Raw genomic sequence first — 17,500 nt, 5'->3', positions numbered from 1 at the left:
CTATTTTCATGCCAGTCTTTAATTTTCTCGTTCTCAGCTTCCTTTACTCCCCCGGCATTCATTCACACGTGTTTTCAGCGGTTGTTTCATCCCTATTAGAAATGTTCAAAGCTTACGTAATCACACCTCTACCCTCCTTTACTCGTGTTCCCCTCCCAGCCTCGTCCTCTCCTTGCTTCTTCCCTCCAGTGTTTCCATCTTGTCTTATCTATTCAGTCTGATTGCATTCTTGGTTCAGGTTTAGTTTCTTTTCTCATCGACTTGCTTTGATACATGTTCGCAGTCTCTTCCTTTCTTATCTCTCTCTCAACGCTTGCTTCCAGTTTGGTCTCGTTATCTCTTAAATTTGTCGGCAATCTCGGCTCCTTGTCTCTTTTGTTCTCAGTTGTGGCTTATCTCTTTTTTTCCACGCTTGCTTTGAGTTTAAGTATTGTTCTTTTCTGTATCTGTTCAGCGATTTGCTTTTTTGCTGTTTTCATTTCAGACTTCTAGTAATTTCACCGTTTTTCTTTGATCTTTCTCTAGTGGTTTCAACTTTTATTCTTCGTATCTTCATTCAAAGTTAAGAACATCTCTTTATCTGTTCAACATTTTATTTTCAACACTTCCAATTTTAGTCATTGCAACTCACTTAAGGCTCCCCTATAGACCAGCACTTTACGCTTGTACTTCCTCGGCGCCGTGTGGGTGTGAAGGAAGCTGCTTGTGTCACCTAGAGAGTAAAAGATGACCAGTGTGATCGTGTGAACTGAAGGATGCATCGGCTACGTGTGCATCTTTTTCCTCGTTATTTATTTTACAAGTCTCTCGCTTTTTTCTTCATTATTCTATTCTTTAATTTTTTCTTATCTTTTCTTTCTTCCTTTCCTAGTTCTCCTTCTCCTCCTCCTCCTCTTGCTTTTTTGTTTTTCTTATGAACACAGACGTGAAACTGTTACATTCTTTTTTCCGCTTCTGTTATATTCTCTTTATTCTTACTTTTTCTTTTTCATTTCTCCTTTTTTTCTTTTCTTCTTCTTATCACTTTTTTCTTCGTTTCCTTCTCGTTTTCTTCTATCTTTCTCTCCTTCGTCAGCCTCTCCCAAGGTAGCCACGGCGCCCTTCACCGGATGGAGGATGACGGGCCTGATTTACGCTCCATGCATTTGGGTTCGTGTGTAAGCACTAATCCCTAATCCGCTAATATTTCTTCCTTTCCAGCACAGCACCTTTGTCCTTCCTCCCTCGCCCTGTGTGCCGGCCAGTCCCTCCAAGGCTACCAGCGACACACCACGGAAGGGCTGTCACTCTATTCCTTTCCAACATTCTGCCTGTCTTGATTTTCTTGATTCTTGTGTTTACTTAGCAACTGTGTTTCTTTTATATATATATATATATATATATATATATATATATATATATATATATATATATATATATATATATATATATATATATATATATATAATATATTTATATATATATATATATATATATATATATATATATATATATATATATATATATATATATATATATATATATATATATATATATATTTATATATATATATATATATAATATATATATATATATATATATATATATATATATATATATATATATATATATATATATATATATATATATATATATATATATATATATATATATATATATATATAAGGGTTGCTTTCTTTGAAATTGTGTTTCTTTTTATAGGTCTTAAGGTCTTGTGTGGGTCTTTTTGTTTTTTTTTCATGTTTATTACTTGAACGTTTCTTTATCTTCGCAACAACATTTCTTCCTTTTCTCTACTTCATTTTGCATAGTACATGTATTTACTTATTTTATTTTTCGGAAAGGTAATACCTCCTTACCATTCTTCTGGAGTTCTTTACTTTTTTTTTTTTTTTTTTTTTTTGAGTAAGTGCACAGCTCTGAACTCCTGAAAGAAAAGTCTAGCTCCGCAATGACAATACTTTTCTGCTTCATTCCTGCACGTGTGAATTCTATATGTATTTGGGGAGAGGGTTTGGGAACAAACGCTTACTCTATCCTTTTTCAGTCATCAACTTCTTTCCTTATTTTGAAATCGCTTAATTATTTTCAGAAAGCAAAACTCGCACAGAGTCTCCGGGGCGCAGCGCCTTGACACAACACACTTGGCCACCGCTTGGACGGTCGCTACGCTGCTCACGTCCCGGGCAGCAAGGGCGGCGAGGGAGCGGCGTATTCACCAATAATCGTTCGAAAAATACTACAGCGTTATCATTATAATTATCTACAAATTGCCTCCCATAATGTGCATCTTTAATCCGGAGGTAATTTCATTTAGCATATATGCAAATCGTGCCCCTACGGATTCTTCAAGCACCGTTTGTCTGAATCCCTTAATTAGAGGATCCTGTTCCACCACCACCACTCTCTGCCCAGCTCCTGCCCGCCCTCCACGCCCTCGCGCAGGGTAGGGATATAAGAGCCACAGCGGACCTCCGAAGCTAAGTAAAACGATCTGCTATCCTTCACCGCCCCATCACATCCTGGAGGCACAGAAATATGGACAGGGAAGCAGAGAAGGAAGGGATGCGAAATCAGGAGAACAGACAAGTGGATGGATAAAGGAGCAGGAAGAAAAGGGAAAGAGAAGTGAAGAACTTAGGCAACTAAGGGATCTAGAGTGTAAAGAGGCGTTGGTGGTGGAGGATGTCAGGGAAAAGAGAAATCAGGACGTAAGAAGAGGAAAAGAGTAGAGAGGAGGAATATTAGGGGAGGAAGATGGAGGAGAGGAAAGTACCGGGTATGGTAAAAAATTGAAAGGGACATAAGGGGAGGACAGAGAGAATGAGACAGTGTGAATGGGGAGGGTACGGGGGAGAAGGGCGTGCGTATGGGTGTTGGGGGAGAAGGAGGGGAAGGAGAGGGCAAGGCAGCAAGTGTGAGGTACTGCCACCCTCGCCTCACTCATGGTAATCTCCCCATTGTGCTGTTGTGTCCTGACATCTCCTCGTCCCTCATTAGAAGCCACTTTACGTAACCCCTGTGTGTGTGTGTGTGTGTGTGTGTGTGTGTGTGTGTGCGCGTGCTATAATACCACCCACGCACCACCATCCCGACCTACTCCCTCACCTCCGCTTCGTTGGTCATTGTACTCCTTCAGTTAAGTCTTAGCATCAATTAAATCACGCCTGAAAAATATCTGCATTGCGTATTTCACGGTGAGCGTTACGTGGTGTTCCCTCCCATCCAGCCCGGGCCCGTTCCTTTGTCCTTTCCCATTCCTACTCTCCCATCCTCTCCCTTCCACTTCCTCCTTTTCTCTCTCCTCTACGCCGTTGTTCATATCGCTCAAGCAACATCAACGAGCAAAGTACTAAGGGCGGCCCGTGCTGGCGGCGACCTCTCGGACCCTTACACTCTCCCAGCCAGAGCCTCTTCATGCAGACTTACGTTACTCCGCAGGGTACATAATGACTGGGTACTTTTCACGCTTTTTAACGACAATTTATAAAGAAAGGGTTACCGAGAGATGTGATTAGCTTATTAAAACGACAGGATGGTTTGAAATATATGAAATTATCTACTTATTTGCTTCATAGTTTATTTTGATAAGTCTGTATATTATTGCTAGTTTTTGGTTATGATACTTTTGCTAAATGAACGAACGGGTAACTAGCTGTAAGACTAGAGAGGGCAGGGGGGGAGGCGAAATGAGCGTGGGAGGAGAGTCAGATAAGCACGCAGCCAGACAAGCCGTCCATGAAGTGTGAGGGAAAAGTTAGTATGACTTTTCGACGAGAGAGAAAGAGAGAGAGAGAGAGAGAGAGAGAGAGAGAGAGAGAGAGAGAGAGAGAGAGAGGAGAGAGAGAGAGAGAGAGAGAGAGAGAGAGAGAGCGAGCCATCATCATCATCGTCCCCGCCTCATTCATGCACAGCCCAGAAGAATAAGGCAGCAGGTCAATCTTCAAACACAACAACGACCCACAGGACCTTCCCGCCGCCTGGAGCTGACCGGGACAATGGGTGAGGCGGCTCGGGCACCAGGGAACACTACAGACCCATCACCTCAGCACGTCCCTGAGTGTGTGCGCCGGCATCTACCTCGCTATTGGCCCGCAGACGTGCAAAATATGAGATTGACCCTTGAATTATAAATATAGCCGTGCTCGTAGTTTCATTATGGCTAAACTATCTACTATTGCGATGGGTATTTAGGAGGGAGGCCAGGCAGGGGGGAAGAGGCGTGAGGGGGCAGTCTGGCGGGAGGGCGGCGGGCCGATTATGATAATCAGGTGGAGGTAATCATCGTGATCTCCCGCCAGAGGGAGGTGGGCCTCTGAATTACAGCAGATAGGAGGGAGAAGAGGAGAAACGCCGAGTTTCATGAGCAGCGATGAGCATGAGGCGGAGGAGGAGGAGGAGAACAAGAACAAGAACAGAAAGGACAAGAAGAACAAGAACAAGAAGAGCAAGAAGAACAAGAACAAGAAACAAGAAAAGAACAAGAACAAAAAGAAGGAAGAAGCAGAAAAAAGAAGAAGAAGAAGAAGAAGAAGAAGAAGAAGAAGAGGAAGAAGAAGAACAAGACCAACAACAACAACAACAACAACAGCGAGGAGGAGGAGGAGGAGGAAGAAGAATAAAAATACAAGTCTTTGGTTTCCTGCCGGCGGGCTCTTCGCAGCAAGCATTCCGCCACGCCTTTCCCCCTCCTGCCTGCCTTTCTACCCACGAGAAACAAAGGAAGACAGTGAAAATGAATAAAATGCACGAATAATAACAACAATTTTCTACTCAATTCGTAACTTTTAATTCAATTTCCTTCAACCAAAATTGCAGTGAACTTTTCTTTTTCGGTAGCGAGAAGTAAAACTGTGAAAAATAATGTACAAGAAAAACTTTATTTGTCTATCTGTCTGTGTGTCTACCTGTCTGTCTGTAAGTCTTCAAGTGTGTGCATATCGTATCTTCTCTTCAACCTCCTCCTACTCGCTTTGCTCTCCAGTGTCTTATCTGGGAAGGCCAAGCATACTACTCTGGTCTGGTCACTGTCCCCGTGTCGCCGCTCCGTCCCCGCCCCGCCGCGCCTCACTACCTCACTGCTCGCCACCTCACGCCTTATCTCGCGCTCCCTGTCTCCTTCCCGTTTCTTTTACTGGCCCTCTTAATGTGCCTCTCTATCAAGGACCCACTTCCATTTATCTTTTAAACTGCTTGCTTATGTCTCTCTCTCTCTCTCTCTCTCTCTCTCTCTCTCTCTCTCTCTCTCTCTCTCTCTCTCTCTCTCTCTCCTCTCTCTCTCTCTCTCTCTCTCTCTCTCTCTCTCTGTGTGTGTGTGTGTGTGTGTGTGTGTTTGTGTGTGTGTGTGTGTGTGTGTGTGTGTGTGTGTGTGTGTGCGTGCGCGTGTGCGCGCGTGCGTGCGTGCGTACGCGCGCGCGAAAATCTGGTTACACAACTTTCCATGTACACGAACACTGCTTTCTCGGAAACACACACACACACACACACACACACACACACACACACACACACACACGGGGCAGGTGCGTTGCCCGGGGCGTTCGTCCCCTAAAAGTACTTCTCTGTCTCTGCCTTTATTCTTTTCTCTTAATTTCTCCTTTCACATGTATTTTTTTAGCATTCGCGTCTCAAACAGTGGGCAGCGAGGACTTCTGTGGTGGTGCTCGCATGGTGTAGGGAGAGGCACAGGCAGACACTGGGTATTGAGGTATCTGAGTCTCTTCTAATGGCAGCCTGATTACTTCCAGACTCGTATTACTGAACGCTTTGGGATCTCATCAGGACTATTTTCAAAGCTTACAGAAATTATTTGGGTTCTCATGTTTTCTGTCCACTTCTTAAATGCCGAATCCTTGTTAAACTATCGCTAGAACCATGAAAAGGTTCTCAAGAATCACTTTAACTTTTACTACTGTTTTTTAATCAAGATGAAGTATCGAAACGTCTAATAATACGAACATCATTCCAATGCTAATACTTTATGCGCAGCAAGCTTAAGTTAATGAAGCCTGTAATCCCTTTTTCTGCCTAACTTGCGCACATTTAGCCATAGACTGATTTAACTAAGATTACTTAAAATGGATAGTTATTTGAAGCTAGCTCACACAACCTCTAGTATCACATAGCATTCATGCCTTTTCAACTTACTGCCCTCTCCGTCTCTCTTTCCTCTCTTTTATAAAGAGAAAAGAGCTGCAATGAATCGCCTGCGTGGGTCGGGTACCAACTCGCAGCATCTCCAGCGGAGCGCTCAGCGAGGCCTCCACCGGGCTTCGCCTCCGCCTCGACGCCACTTTCCCTTCATTGAGCACTAAGAGTAGTCATTCCATGCCGATAATCGCGACCATTACGATGATGGGCATAATGGGGCCTTGGACGGGGTGTTTCCGGAGGCTGTCGGCAAGCGGGGCCAAGAAGAAGGTGGCCTCGAGGGTGATAAGCAGTGCTGAAGCACGTCATTACAGTGGAATGGGGAGGCTGCGTGCTGCGGCACCGCTCGTGCTGCTCCTCGTGTGCCTCCCAAGGGCGTGTGATTCGTGTAATGGAGGAGGGAATGATCTGATGTTATCTGGAGGAAGTATTTTACAGACTGCTCTGAGTCATGATTACAGGAACACAGGTTTATTATATAAGTTCACGGTTCATTAACAAGACATGGAAGAAACGATGCCTCAGCCACGCGTTCCTTTCGGAGGCTGACGGATCATCTGCTCCGCCGCGCCCCGCCGCGCTAGTTGGCTTGCTTGTCTGGCCACCGACACCGTTACTCGGCGTCGTGCAGCTCCGCGTACACTGAAGTAATTTGATGACGTAGTGAAGCTCACGAGTGTGAGGCGAGCTGAGGCAGGTGTGCCGCAGGTGTGCTGACGCCCGACGCAGGGAGGTCACGTGCTGACCCTTCGCCTCCTGCACAGATCACTGCGTTTGGGGAAAGAAAAAGGCAGAAAATAATTCGTTATGAAATATATTTCAGTTCAATGGGGAGCTGCCGCCGTGTGTGTGTATGTGTGTGTGTGTGTGTGTGTGTATACAACAAGTACTGGGAAACAGCAGTTCAGAGAGAAATTAGTTGCGGTCTTTCCATGAGTGAATCGTTCACTGTTCGCTGAAGTGGAAGTTAATCAAATAATTTCTCAATGAGTCGTGAGCTGCAAGTGGACCTTAGGGCGGCGGGTCGGTGATCGGGGCCACTTGAATGATGCCGCTCTTAGCTCCCTCGTAAAGCCCTCACACTCGCCCTCCGCCATCATGCACCTGTTGCTTGCCTGCAGAGGAGCCGCAAAAAAAGGTCGGGACACCACAAAGGTCATGTGGAGCGGGCAGCCACCAAAGTGGGGCAGAAGCACTGAGAAAGGAGTAGCGATCTCCAACTCAACTACCGGGTCCTGGGAACCCACAGTGAGGCAGTCCAACCCTCAGAACGGCGTCCAGGCCTCTTCCCCGCCCTGCCTGAAGCTCGTGAACCTGCGTGAAGCATTCCGCCAGACAAGGGGCTGGATGGGCCCGTGGGCTCCCGAGCGTAGCAAAAATGCACAGCGCTTCACCGTATATTGAGGGGAGAGTCCATCGACGCTTATCTTCGCGTTACTCCCGTGGCGCGTCCTAACCCAGAGGGAGGGAGGCAAGCACAGCGTCTCACGGCTCTCGGAGTTCTGCCCGCACATGACGGCAGACACGGCGGTACACAGAGCAGCCACCCTTGTATGGGGATCCTCCAGGTAATGTATGCAAACTGCCAGGCTTTAGTACCGCTTGTTTTCTCCATTCATATCCCGGGAAAAGGCGAGGCCTGGCGGACCCTCACAGGTCTGGGGCGCGCCGAGGACGAGGTGGTGAGGGGCCAAATCATGCTCTCCTGCTCTAATTAGGCCACGGTCGCACCGCATTACGCCGCATCGACAGGCATCCTCACCGTCCACCGTGCACTGTACCCTCGAGGCTGTTTGATGACAGGGCCGCCGCGCCTCGCCTCACAGTCTCACAGCCGCCGCGTCTGCTCCTCACATCTATAACCTCGCCGCTCTCAAGCCAACATCCCGCCGGCACATTTATGGCCGTAACATGTACGTTTTAATTGGCTGTCGGGTTCTCCTGCTCTTTCCCGATGTTGAGGTTAGCGTCGTGAGAGGCAATCCGCGCCCACCGATGGACCCTGAGCGCGGCTGATAAACACGCCCGCGGAGCCCTGGATGATGCGTGGAAAGACCGACTGTGTAATTTGGCTGACTTCCTTTCCCCTGTGAGCTGCTCGGCGGGGATAAAAACAAGGAGTGTATCGCTGGCGGGGCGGAATGTGATGAGCAGGTCAGTAACGCACGTCCATGTGTGTGTGTGTGTGTGTGTGTGTGTGGATTTATTAAGAAGTCTTCGGAAAATTAGTGGTGCTCTCTTTCCGCTTGATATTATACGTCCATCGTTATCTTTACTAATCGGATATATGAGTACATTTTCATTACTCTCTCTCTCTCTCTCTCTCTCTCTCTCTCTCTCTCTCTCTCTCTCTCTCTCTCTCTCTCTCTCTCTCTCTCTCTCTCTCTCACCCTACAGACATAGTACATCCCCACGGCAGCTGAGAGGCGCTAGTCATGCCCGGACCATTACCAGAGGTTGCTGCTGATCGCCCGCTGCTCCACATACTCGTAACTTAGACAACACACGCCTTGCCATCCCAGCAAGAGAGATCCGCGCCTCACCCTAGCTGCTCTACCGGGGACACGTTTAAGAGTGCGTAGCCGGTGCGTCGCGTCCCCTTGCCACCAGCGTCTCCCTCTGTGACTTTCAGCTAAACGTACCTCTCTTCCTGGTTCCGCTAGTGTTGTGAGCAATGAAGGAAGGAACGGTGGGAGCAGATGGCAAAATGAGGGAAGGAGGGAGGGGGAGGAAGGAAGGAAGGAAGGAAGGAAGGAAGGAAGGAGTTAAGGAAGGAAGAAAAGGAAGGAGGGAGAAAGGAAGGAAGGGAGGGAGAGAGGGAGGAAGGAAGGAAAGAAGGGCGGGAGGGAAGGAAAGAAGGAAGGAAGGTATAGTATTTAGGGAAGGAATGATGGTCGTGAAAACTTATGATAAAACAGGAAAGGAAAGGGACGGAAAGAATATAAAAGAGGAAAAAGAAACGATATGAGGGTATGATGAAATGAAAGACAATTAGAGTAAGGGGACACGCAAAATATAGCACGAAAGTCACAAACTAAACGAAGGAAGGAAACGAGGGCAATACAACCATAAAAATACAGGAAGGATATTTAACGAAGAAAGATAATCATTAAACACGAGGAGCATTCCCATTAACTACTGAATGGATCATTAAGTCTACCTGTGAATAGGATGCGACATGAACAAGTAAATTCTAATGACGTAACCTAAAAACTACAACACTTTCAGAAAAAAAAAAAAACTGGAACGCAAGAGAACACAAAGAAAGAACAAACAGCAGCATACCAGTTGACCCTCGCGAGGTTGTTATGACGAGTCGAAGGTACGAGGAAGTGATTGCGTCGGCGGGCCTTTCGGGGGCGATGGGGGGAAAGGAACACCTGTGCGGCGGAAGTCACCTGTGGGCGGGCAGGGCAGATTAGTATTCAGGCAGCGACGAGGCGGCCAGATAACGCCCACGCCCACCTCTCGAATGATGCTGACGTCACAAACACATACACACACAAAAACACAAACACACACTGAGAGAGAGAGAGAGAGAGAGAGAGAGAGAGAGAGAGAGAGAGAGAGAGAGAGAGAGAGAGAGAGAGAGAGAGAGAGAGAGAGAGAGAGAGAGAGAGAGAGAGAGAGAGAATGAAAGCACGAAGCCACAAAGCAACACCTGTAGCACCTGCCATAGATAACAAAGCCCGGTTACCTGGCGAAGCTTGATCCCAACTAGAGAGGGGCACACACCTGGGGCGGGGTGGGGCGGGACGGGGTGAAGACCAGACAGCCGTGAACGAAAACATGGGAGAGAGGGGGAGAGGGAGAGGGAGAGGAAAGGGAAACGGGAAGGGGGGTGGTGGTGAGGAGGCCTAGGGAAGTCTAAGGGGGAGGTGAGGGGAGGGGGTTAGGTATAGTAGGGGTCAATACACGAACACACGCACATACATACGTACGCACATAACTTCCGGTGGCCTGTCTTAGTGGTCATGGCTGCCCTTCCTTAACCTTCCACTCCTCCTCTTCCTCCTCCTCCTCCCCCTCCTCCTCCACACCTCATCTCCCTTCCCTTTCATCCAGGATTTACGTATTGTTTTTTCACCTGTTCCTTCCTCCCCCATCACCTGCTCCCTTTGTATGGCGGTCCTCTGCCCTGCCACACCCTTCCCACCTCCCTCTGCCCTGCTGCTGTGTCCTCTGTACCCTGCCTCTTCTGCTCCATTGTTCCCCTACATGACTTCCTTCTACATTCGTTCTCTGCCTCCCTTAATGTACTCGTATAGTAAATTCTCCCACTCCACTTTTTTTTTTTTTTTGTCTAATTAGTCTTGAGTTTTCCCTCTTTATTTGATATATGGGTTTTTATTTATTAATTTTTTGTTTATTTTACATGTTTTTTTTTTTTTTTGCATATTAAAGTTCGTATTAAATTTGGTACGATCATTGAGTGTTTGTAGTTTTATTTATTTTCTTTTATTTTGTGCATGTTGTTCATTGATTCAGGAAAGTTTCCATTTGTTTTAGTTGTTGCTTCTTCCTTTACTTCGTCCAGTGGAATTTTTCCTTATCCTCTCTTTTCCCGTGTGTGTGTGTGTGTGTGTGTGTGTGTGTGTGTGTGTGTGTGTGTGTGTGGGGTTTTCTTTTATCTCTTTTCTGCACTCACAATCAGTTCTCTCTCTCTCTCTCTCTCTCTCTCTCTCTCTCTCTCTCTCTCTCTCTCTCTCTCTCTCTCTCTCTCTCTCTCTCTCTCTCTCTCTCTCTCTCTCTCCTCCTCCTCCTTCGCGCTCCTGTCCTGTGCTCTCCTTGTCCTTGGCCTTTCCTTATCTCTTCTTTTATCTGGTGTCGCTTCCATACCCTTACTCTCGATCTCCTCGCCTTCATACTCGTCCACCCTCCTTAGTTCTTTGTTTCATCCTCTTGTTCCTTTATCTGCATCATCCCATCCCCATTCCTTCTCCTCTTGTCTTCTCTTCGCTCTCGACTCTTTTTCCTTTCACCGTAATATGTATCTCTTCATCCTGAGTATCGTTTCTCTTCACCGCCTCGTCCCTTTTGTACCTTCCTCTAAATGGTCTCAGATTCTCCCTCCTTCTCTCTCTCTCTCTCTCTCTCTCTCTCTCTCTCTCTCTCTCTCTCTCTCTCTCTCTCTCTCTCCTTCTCTTCTCTTCATTTTCGCAGCATCAGGAGCCGCGACAGACGAGGGAGAGAGGGAGAGGGAGAGAGGGAGAGGAACCTTCGCGGGTTATAACAAATGGTAGCGCCGTGCGGGGAATGTCTCACGAGGGAATGAATGGGGGTTCGCAAGGCTTGTTTCTCATTCATAAAGAAAAAAAAAAAGTGGCGTGGGTGACGGGAATGAATGGCCACGCGGGAGTGGCTGCTAAGGATTATATACATATTTTTTTGCGTCGATTCTTTCAACATCATCTTTCGTCTTCCCGGAGTCCGCGGCACGAGAGGAGCTGCATCAGGGAGCATAATTGGATTTACATTTATATAGCTTCGGTTCGTGTGATGGGAGGCTGGTATTTCCGTGATGTGATGGAAGTGTACAGGCGCGGCACGTGATGGAAGTGTACAGGCGCGGCACGTGACGAGTGTAAGAGGCACGTGGTATGCTTTGGTGAACTGTTATGAAAGACACGTACCTTTGGCAGTCGACTTAGATCTTATTAGATGCGCCAGAAAGAAAATCAGTCACAGGAATTGACCTCTAAATACTTGAAAGGAGTATTGCCAAACCACAATCACTCATGAGACACGCAGCCACGTCTCTACAACGTTCACGCAGACTGACGCATACCTTCACTGTTAGATGCTCACAGAGAGATCACGCGCCGCTACCCTAACAACCCTGCACACTACCCCCATCCACCGTGCAGCCACTCCCGTACCCTTCAGAACACCAGAGCCCTCACCCCTCACTCATCATGCAGCCAATAACACCCTTGAACCCCCGTACCCTTCAGAACACAAGAGCCTCACCCACCATACAGGCAACACTTACAATCTTAAGCCCCCTCAATCACCATCTCAGAGTCACCATGCAATCAACACCACCCTTACACTTCCATATCCTTCAGTACACAGAGCCCTTACCCGTCTCACCTCCAGCAACACCCTTAAACACCCTTAAACTCACATACCTTTCAGTGTCCGAGAGCCCTCACCCATCCTTACACTCTTACACCCTTCTGTATACCGAAGCCATCACCCACCACGCCTCCACCAACACCCACCCTTCACCCAGCAACACAAGCCTCCACTTCATCACGTACCCTCACTCGTACCATCCTCACATCACCGCTCCTATCTCCAGCACCCGCCGCCTTCCCGCCTGCTCGTCGCTCCATCACCTCCTCCCGGGCCGAGCTAATGAGCGTCCCAGCCAGGCCAGCGCCACCTTACGACCTCCTCCGTCAGGTGCGTGGCAGGCGTTTTGTCTCCTGAAGGTCCCGCGTCTACTGCATGTCAGCCACGAGAGGATTTTTAACGGTCCAAAGGTGTGTCTTGGGATGTAAAGGTGAGAGACACAAAGAAGCAGACGAGAAAAAAAAAAAAAAAAAAAACATCGAGGAGAGGACAAACTAATCTCTTTCCATCGAAAATAAAAAAAAGGTGCTCAGAATTTATGTAACAATCTTCCTCAAGGCTAGTCTCTCTCTCTCTCTCTCTCTCTCTCTCTCTCTCTCTCTCTCTCTCTCTCTCTCTCTCTCTCTCTCTCATTTGGGACGTACACTCAAAGACTAGCACACGGAAACGACATACAAGCAGTCATTAATAACAAATACGTATATAACATTAACATAACATTAACATAACATAATTATCTATTACTTAAGGTCGGCCCCGCGGCACTCCTGCGGAAGTGACGTCAGGAGGAAGGAAGCAGTGAAGGAGGTGATGGTGAGGGAGGAGCTAGGTGAGGGGAGGACTGTCGGGGCGCCGCTGGGGGTCGCGAGAGTGAGGTGTTGTGACAGGCGGCGGGTCCAGGCGTCTGCGGGGCTCGTGTACACCATTCATCGGGCCGCGCATCTGACGGCTGCTCAGACTTATCACTGGACTCCTCCACGCTGAATGGGACGGATGATGCCCTCTTACACACACACACACACACACACACACACACACACACACACACACACACACACACACATACACACATACACACACACATACATACACGTATGCGCAGTTTCACAGTGGTTTCACAGCTGATTACAAAACATCTTCGGTAACCCTTCCACAGCGGCCCTCTCTTTGATACTCCGTCAGTGTGTGTGTGTGTGTGTGTGTGTGTGTGTGTGTGTGTGTGTGTGTGTGTGTGTTACGTCACCCCCTAACGGAGTCCCGGGGGCGGCCTCATAAAGCTGGGGAGCACATGGGTGAGCGCGTCAGGTCTGGAACACGTAATAAAGCGATGTCTTATCTGACGAGTCAATCCCGACCCACGATTTAGTGCCGGGGTAAAAGCAGATAAACTCGAGCGGCTCCCCATCACTCAGGCGCCGAACAAACACCTGCTTCGTAACAGTAATACATCGCAGGGCCAACACGCCTTCCATTGCCAATGTCCTCACGTGCAGGTGGAAGGAAGGGAGAGGATGAGGAGAAAGGCGTGCTGGTGTGTGGCCAGAGAGGGTACGGTCTTTTCTCTCAATTGACAATACTGGGCTCAAAAAAGGTTAGAGTTATTTTAGTGTCATATTTCATCGGTGCATAAAGAAGAATAACGAAGACGAGGAGAATGAAGAGTGACTACGTTCAAATAAAGCTGTGTGGGCATACTCGTATTCACCTTCGTCTCCCAGAAGCGTGAGCCTCTGGAAGCGCCCCACATCAGAATCAAGTTTCAGCCAAAGCAGGCCAGCTGACAAGACAGCTGCCATGCTAATAATTTCATGCCCATCAGAAGGACGCAGAGCCACGAAAGCAGCCATTTAAGTGACTCAAAGGATACTATGTCTCTGTGATGTGATGTGGATGCAGTGAAAGAAGCCAAAAAGACACGCTTGTAATGGGTGTGACAGAGGAAGATGCAAGGGATCGAGCACCTATGAGAAGGCTGATCTGCTATGGTAACTCTTAACGGGAACAGCCGAAATAAGAGAAAAATAATGATGTTACATGGTAAATTAATTAGATTTTCAATATATCATCATAACTGGACACCGTCGCAATTCAGGAAACTACTCATGTAGAAACTAATTATTGATTCCTTCCCATACAGTGTGGTACATTTGATTTTCCACACTTTCGTTCCTTGCTTAATCAGGTCCAGTCAACGTCACGAGTCAATTAACCTGCCGCTCTTACTTCCTGTGTGCTCAGTGCCTTTCCTCCGTCTTTAATCCTTTGGTCTTCTGGAAATGCATGCCCTTACAATACATGACAACTTACATAAGGTCATCAGATCACAGAACTTAAGACTGAGGGAAGACACTAAACACATTGGAAGTGTGACAGGTTAATTGACAAGTGAACATATAAGTGTGTCTTTTTATACCTGTGCTAGCCTCTCTCCTTCCGCTGGTGCGAGAACAAAGGAAATACAAGCGACATTTGCCTTAGTGGAGTTAAGACACGAATATGGTGAACACAGCGAGGGAAAAAAGGAGTAAACAGGAAATCGCCAAAGACACGTGGATAAACAGGTTGGAGCTCAATCAGGAAAAAGATAAACAGGAAATTGGCAAAGACAGGAAGACTAAAAGGTTCCAACACCACAACCAGGTGAAGCAAGGGGTGACGAGGACGGTTTGCTTCTGCTACCATTACAGGTATCTAATTAAAGGTGACTCATTCCTCACTCCGGCAGCCAGAAGTGGAGGAGCTAATGTTATGTAATTGGTCTTCGTAAATTAAGGGATTTTTTTAATGTGCACGTAGGTGAATTATCTTATTATTTTTGTTACCACTAATTTGGTAGTCGTTATCAGTATTATTTATTTAGTCTTTGTTTTTTTTTGTTGTGTAAAATGTGAGTTATGCCCTTGGGTTCTCGTATACTTGGAAACCAGCTCTCTCTCTCTCTCTCTCTCTCTCTCTCTCTCTCTCTCTCTCTCTCTCTCTCTCTCTCTCTCTCTCTCTCTCTCTCAAATAAGGAAACAAAAAAAAATCGCAGCTAGACTAAGTGAATTTTTTTCCCTGTGTGCGTTCGTAAAATTTCCAGCATTAGAGTACACACATGGGGTTTTCCTTGGACATTCACGTCATCTGATTGCCGTGTTCCCGTGACCTTCCAGACCTTCCCGCCCAGTGCTCTACCCCAGCCTGCCCCGCGCCCACCGCTCCGCTCACCGCCCCGCCCCGCCCCGCCGTCATGTTACCTTCGGGACGGTGGAGAGGGTCAATGTTTTCTAGACGCGTTTTTTTGCTTTCGTCTGGAGGTAGTACGTAGGTCCGTGTTCCCCCGCAGGCTGAATAGCGGCGGCGCGGGGCCCTTTGATATCGTGGCGAACACTGAGGCGCCGCGAAGATGGTTTTGCTAATAGCTGTACCTTGAATCCAGGCTATTTTTTCCGTTTTCTATTTCGTGGTAAACACTACTGGCGTTACCAATGAACATGGGGAGTATGACCCACAAGTATAAGGTTCCAGAAGACGAGGAGGAGGTGGTGGAAGATAGGAGGAGGAGGAGGAGGAAGAGGAGGAGGAGGAAGGGATGGGGGAGGAGGAGGAGGAGGAGGAGGAGGAGGAGGAGGAGGAGGAGGAGGAGGAGGAGAAGGAAGGGGAGGAGCAAAGACAGAATTGGCAAGAGCAAAGACGATTGGAAAAAAAGAAAGCAAGATTAAGAATGACGAAAACAGGAAAGGTGGAAGTCGAGTGAAGGTGAAGCTGCGTCTGTCCTCCTTGTCGTTTAGTCGTCTTGCTCCTCAACCTGCTTACTTTCCCTCCTGCCTCCTCCTCCTCTCCTCCTCCTCCTCTCCTCCTCCTCCTCTTCCTCCTACTCCTCCTGACACGAACCTGATGATTACTTTTTCCTAGTTTTCTTTCTCTATTGATAGAAAACTGCACTTGTGGGTAGACAGAAGTTTGGTTTGTCTTATAATTTTCCAGTTTGCGAAATTGCCATGGGTCTGTGAGGGAATGTGGTGGTGAGTGTAAGAATTGCATATACTCGTACGTATACCAAGATGGCGGTGTTTATTATACAGCGAGGGAAAGAAGAAGAAAGTTGGGACGAAAATAATGTGTACGAGTGAGGAGTGATTTTGCACCAGAGAAGTTGCATTTTTCTTTTCTTTTATCTTCAGTCATGAGTTGTCAACTGAGAATCCTGAGTCGTATGAGACACATCGGAGTTGCAACCTTTCTTACACACCGAAAATCAGAAACTAAAAACAAAACATGAAAGAAAGAAAGAAAGAAAGAAACAAGATAAGATTCCGCATCAGAGAACATAAAGAAAGAAGAAAGAAAATAAGAGAAAAAGAAAAAAAAAGCAAGAAAATTCATACATACATTATAGTACAACAAAAGCAACATTTCCTGGTGGTGTTTTCTCAAATTGTTTTTCTCAATAAGGATGAACTAAGGAGTGTCACGTGAGTCGCCGCAATACAGACGCTTCTTGTCAAATCAGGAAGACAAGAAAGAAGAATTTCAATATTATGATGAATAATGTAAAGAAAACTATTTTTTATTGTGTGTGTGTGTGTGTGTGTGTGTGTGTGTGTGTGTGTGTGTGTGTGTTTTATTCGATCATGACATGTTGAAGCGAAGATCAGGTAATCCAGACACACACACACACACACACACACACACACACACACACACACACACACACACACACACACACACACACACACACACACACACACACACACACACACACACACACACACAAACCAAAACACCCCCCACCCCCCACCAACCCACCCACTCAAACACCCGAACACCCAAACACCCACAAAACAAACAATCCCTCCTCCTAACCTTCCTTCCTCTTTTAAACATCCCTTACTCCCATGCACCCTCCTCTCTGTCTCCCTCCTTCTTTCCCACTACCCAAACACGAGACGATCCTGCGAGTGGCGGCGGCGGCGGAGGTGGCGGCTGCTGTGGTGGTGGTGGTGGTGGTGGTGGAGCTAGAGAAAGAAACAATTACCGCCACACAACTTGGTACGCTGCTCAAAGTTGACTTGGGGGCCATACAGGCGTCACGCGGCGAGCATCCGGCCGCCGCTAAATCACCGAGAAACGAGACACTCTTGCGTACCTCTGCGGCAAATAATTACACCTGTCTGATTCATCCTTGAGAGAGAGAGAGAGAGAGAGAGAGAGAGAGAGAGAGAGAGAGAGAGAGAGAGAGAGAGAGAGAGAGAGAGAGGGGGGTAATATATACAGCGATTAAGGTACGTAA

The 17,500-nt window shown here is 47.2% G+C and overlaps 1 protein-coding gene across 2 annotated transcripts in view; it reads right to left on the bottom strand.

The window, feature by feature from the left end:
* Positions 1 to 6,564: 6,564 nt before the first annotated feature.
* Positions 6,565 to 17,500, bottom strand: part of LOC135103608 (uncharacterized) — a 99,723-nt gene continuing 88,787 nt past the window's right edge. For both annotated transcript variants that reach the window (XR_010270129.1, XR_010270131.1), the window contains one exon: positions 6,565 to 6,918. The gene's annotated coding sequence lies outside the window, so the exon portion shown is untranslated. The remainder of the gene's footprint in view (positions 6,919 to 17,500) is intronic.

This window comes from Scylla paramamosain, chromosome 9, assembly GCF_035594125.1.
Source record: "Scylla paramamosain isolate STU-SP2022 chromosome 9, ASM3559412v1, whole genome shotgun sequence".
NCBI classification, from domain to species: Eukaryota; Metazoa; Arthropoda; class Malacostraca; order Decapoda; family Portunidae; genus Scylla; species Scylla paramamosain.
The sequence above is the reverse complement of the archived record's forward strand: the minus strand, read 5'-3'. Positions and strand labels throughout refer to the sequence as shown.